Source organism: Petromyzon marinus, chromosome 23 (genome assembly GCF_048934315.1).
Source record: "Petromyzon marinus isolate PM22_M1 ecotype Great Lakes invasive population chromosome 23, UKy_Petmar_22M1.pri1.0, whole genome shotgun sequence".
Lineage (NCBI taxonomy): Eukaryota > Metazoa > Chordata > Hyperoartia > Petromyzontiformes > Petromyzontidae > Petromyzon > Petromyzon marinus.
In genome coordinates this window covers 21440784-21445442 of record NC_133689.1, presented here as the reverse complement: position 1 = coordinate 21445442, position 4659 = coordinate 21440784, and the positions used below count along the sequence as shown (strand labels likewise).

At 50.2% G+C, this 4659-nt stretch overlaps 4 non-coding genes and 1 pseudogene across 4 annotated transcripts; all 5 read left to right on the top strand.

Moving 5' to 3' along the window:
* The first annotated feature begins 2042 nt into the window (after nucleotides 1-2042).
* On the top strand, nucleotides 2043-2161 carry LOC142927777 (5S ribosomal RNA). Its single transcript, XR_012944701.1, has one exon. It is a non-coding gene; the product is annotated as a 5S ribosomal RNA (ribosomal RNA).
* Nucleotides 2162-2593: 432 nt separating this feature from the next.
* LOC142926077 (5S ribosomal RNA) lies at nucleotides 2594-2712 on the top strand. Its single transcript, XR_012943002.1, has one exon. It is a non-coding gene; the product is annotated as a 5S ribosomal RNA (ribosomal RNA).
* Nucleotides 2713-2965: 253 nt separating this feature from the next.
* On the top strand, nucleotides 2966-3084 carry LOC142927744 (5S ribosomal RNA). Its single transcript, XR_012944668.1, has one exon. It is a non-coding gene; the product is annotated as a 5S ribosomal RNA (ribosomal RNA).
* Nucleotides 3085-3270: 186 nt separating this feature from the next.
* Nucleotides 3271-3389, top strand: LOC142928575 (5S ribosomal RNA; annotated as a pseudogene).
* Nucleotides 3390-3641: 252 nt separating this feature from the next.
* LOC142926714 (5S ribosomal RNA) lies at nucleotides 3642-3760 on the top strand. Its single transcript, XR_012943638.1, has one exon. It is a non-coding gene; the product is annotated as a 5S ribosomal RNA (ribosomal RNA).
* Nucleotides 3761-4659: the final 899 nt, after the last annotated feature.

Here is a 4659-nt window from a genome sequence, read left to right as displayed (position 1 = left end):
CCCTATACCATGCACACTCACCTCTACACCGTGCATGCTCACTCATACAACATCCACTCTCACCACTACACCATCCACGCTCACCTTTACAACATCCACTCTCACCCCTACACCATCCACGCTCACCCCTACAACATTCACGCTCACTCCTGCAACATTCACGCTCACCCCTGCAACATCAACGCTCACCTCGCCAACATCCACACTCACCCTAACACCATCCACGCCCACCCCAACCCCATTCACTCTCACCCCTACAACATCCACGCTCACTCCTACACCATCCATGCTCACCTTTACAACCTCCACGCTCACCCCCTACACCATCTACACTCACTCCTACATCATCCATGCTCACTTTTACAACGTCCATGCTCACCCCTACACCATCCACGCTCACCCCTACACCATCCACGTTTTCTCCTACAACACCCACGCTCACTCCTGCAACATCCACGCTCACCCCTACACCATCCTACCTCACCCCTTCAACATCCACGCTCTCTCATACAAAATCCACGCTCACTCCTGCAACTTCCACGCTCACCCCAACACCATCCACGCTCACCCCTACAATAGCCACGCTCACCCCTACACCATTCACGCTCACCTCTACACCATCCACGCTTTCCTCTATACCATCCACACATCTACACCGTCCATGCTCACTCATACAACATCCACTCTCACCCCTACACCATCCACGCTCACCTTTACAACATCCACTCTCACCCCTACACCATCCACTCTCACCCCTACAACATCCACGCTCACCCCGACACCATCCACTCTCACCCCGACATCATCCACTCTCACCCCGACACCATCCACTCTCACCCCAACACCATCCACGCCACACCCAACCCCATCCATTCTCATCCCTACAACATCCACGCTCACCCCTACACCATCCACGCTCATCCCTACACCATCCACGCTCATCCCTACACCATCCACGCTCACTCCTACACCATCCACGTTTACTCCTACAACACCCACGCTCACTCCGGCAACATCCACGCTCACCCCTACACCATCCACACTCACCCCTACAACATCCACGCTCACCCCTACAATAGCCACGCTCACCCTTACACCATCCACGCTCACCTCTACAACATCCACGCTCACCCCTACACCATCCACGCTCACCACTACGCCATCCACGCTTTCCCCTATACCATCCACACTCACATCTACACTGTCCATGCTCACTCATACAACATCCACTCTCACCCCTACACCATCCACGCTCACCTTTACAACATCCACTCTCAACCCTACACCATCCACGCTCACCCCTACAACATCCACGCTCACTCCTGCAACATCCACGCTCACTCCTACACCATCCATGCTCACCTCTCCAACATCCATACTCACCCCGACACCATCCACTCTCACCGCGACACCATCCACGCTCACTCCTACACCATCCACGCTCACCTTTACAACCTCCACGCTCGCCTTTACAACCTACACGCTCACCCCCTACACCATCTTCGCTCACTCCTGCAACATCCACTCTCGCCCCTACAATATCCACGCTCACCCCTACACCAGCCACGCTCACCCCTACACCATCCACGCTCACTCCTACACCAGCCACTCTCACCTCTCCAACATCCATACTCACCCCGACACCATCCACTCTCACCGCGACACCATCCACTCTCACACCCCACTCCATCCACGCCCCCTTCTTGGGTGTCTGTATATACATCTGGGGTTATGTGTTTCCTCTCTCTCGTAAATTTAGCTCTTCTGTACCTGATGATGACTGCTTGTGTTGCAACCGAAACGTCGTACGCTATTGTTATTTTATTATTTTTTATTTATACGTGACTTTACCGAAAAAAACAAAGAGTAATTCTTGCAGTCACGAAAGCTTCGAATCAAGTCATCCAGACTGTTTGATGCCACTCTTTTGGGGATCAACCAGGAGCACAGAATAAAGGTTTTATGAGCGATGACCTCCAAAAGTATAGTTGAATGTTGATTGTTTTATACATCTGAATGTGCGACAGGTCTTTCCAAGCATGGCCTACGACCATATCACCCTGAATGCGCCCGATCTCGTCTGATCTCGGAAACTAAGCAGGGTCGAGTCTGGTTAGTACTTGGATGGGAGACTGCCTGGGAATAGCAGGTGTTGTATGCTTTTGTTTACTTGGATCTGGATGGCTCGCTTTTTACACTTCGACTCATCCAGTGAGTGCACCTGCCAATTTCACGTCGATATGGTGTACTGCATTGGGATCAATATTTTCTTGTAAAATAATGTTTGATGCCACTCTTTTGGGGCTCAACCAGGAGCTCAGAAACAGGTCCCTGCAGGGTGGGCTGGTAGGACAAGTCTCTGCGCTGTCTATTACTGATTTTATACACCCAACAGCACGAGATTTCACTTCGTTAAAGTATTGAAAGGGGACGGACGGACGTACGGACACATTAATCTATTGCAGGCTGGTACACTCAGTTTACAACTTCGTTCCTACCAGTATAAAGGTTTTTTGAGCGATGACCTCCAGAAGTAAAGTTGAATGTTGATTGTTTTATACATCTGAATGTGCGACAGGTCTTTCCAAGCATGGCCTACGACCATATCACCCTGAATGCGCCCGATCTCGTCTGATCTCGGAAGCTAAGCACGGTCGAGTCTGGTTAGTACTTGGATGGGAGACTGCCTGGGAATACCAGGTGTTGTAGGCTTTTGTATATTTGGATCTGGATGGGTCGCTTTTTACACTTCCACTCATCCAGTGAGTGCACCTGCCAATTTCACATCGATATGGTGTACTGCATTGGGATCAATATTTTCTCGTAAAATACTGTTTGATACCACTCTTTCGAGGCTAAACCAGGAGCTCAGAATAAACGGTTTCATGAGCGATAACCTCCAGTAGTATAGTTGAATGTTGATTGTTTTATACATATGAGTGTTCGACAGGTCTCTGCAAGCACGGCCTACGTCCATATCACCCTGAATGTGCCCGAACTCGTCTGATCTCGGAAGCTAAGCAGGGTCGAGCCTGGTTAGTACTTGGATGCGAGACTGCCTGGGAATACCTGGTGTTGTAGGCTTTTGCATTGTTATATCTGGATGGGTCGCTTTTTACACTTCGACTCATCCAGACTGTTTGATGCCACTCTTTCGGGGCTCAACCAGGAGCTCAGAATATAAGTATTCATGAACGATGATTTCCAGAAATATAGTTGAACTTTAATTGTTTCATACATCTGAATGTGCGACAGGTGTGTGCAAGCATGGCCTACGACCATATCACCCTGAATGCGCCCAATCTTGTCTGATCTCGGAAGCTAAGCAGGGTCGAGCATGGTGAGTACTTGGATGGCAGACTGCCTAGGAACACCAGGTGTTGTAGGATTTTGTATTTTTGGATCTGGATGGGTCGCTTTTTACACTTCGACTCATCCAGTGAGTGCACGTGCCAATTTCACGTCGATATGGTGTACTGCATTGGGATCAATATTTTATCGTAAAATAATGTTTGATGCCACTCTTTCGGGGCTCAACCAGGAGCTCAGAATAAAGGTTTTATGAGCGATGACCTCCAGAAGTATAGTTGAATGTTGATTGTTTTATACATCTGAATGTGCGACAGGTCTTTCCAAGCATGGCCTACGACCATATCACCCTGAATGCGCCCGATCTCGTCTAATCTCGGAAGCTAAGCAGAGTCGAGCCTGGTTAGTACTTGGATGGGAGACTGCCTGGGAATACCAGGTGTTGTAGGCTTTTGCATTGTTGTATCTGGATGGGTCGCTTTTTACACTTCGACTCATCCAGTGAGTGCACCTGCCAATTTCACGTCGATATGGTGTACTGCATTGGGATCAATATTTTATTGTAAAATACTGTTTGATGCTACTCATTCGGGGCTAAACCAGGAGCTCAGAATAAACGTTTTCATGAGCGATGACGCCGACGTGTTCAGTGAGCACGATTCGGATGTGGGCCGGACTGACCTTCTTAAGCACCAAATTGGCACCGGTGCCGCCCAACCAATTAAACTCCCCACATACCGAGTGGGCGCGCCTGAACGGGCCCAGATTAAAGATGCCATCGTGGAAATGCTCCGAGATAACATAATCCAGCCCTCAGCTAGCCCCTGGTCTGCCCCGGTGGTACTGGTGATGAAAAAGGATGGGTCGACCCGGTTTTGTGTTGATTACCGAAAGTTGAACGCAGTCACCCTCGGCGATGCCTTCCCCATCCCCCGCATCGATGACACCTTTGACAGCCTCACGGTGGCGCGGTATTTTTCCACCCTCGATCTAGCATCCGGGTACTGGCAGGTGGATATGGCGGAGGAGGATCGGCCAATGACTGCATTTACCAAACCGATGGGACTGTTTGAGTTTCGGATACTCCCGTTCGGACTCACTAATGTGCCTGCGACGTTCCAGTGGTTGATGGAGCTGGTGATGCGGGGCTTGCAGTGGGAACAGTGCCTAATTTACCTGGATGACGTGATAGTGTTCAGTATATCTCTGTCTGAGGACTGGTCCAGGTTATGAGAGGTGTTCCAGCGACTGCGAGCCGCCCATCTCAAACTCAAGCCACGTAAGTGTTATGTTGCGCAGCACAAGGTGGGGTACCTTGGACACCGAATCAGCGAGGCAGGGTTGCGCACC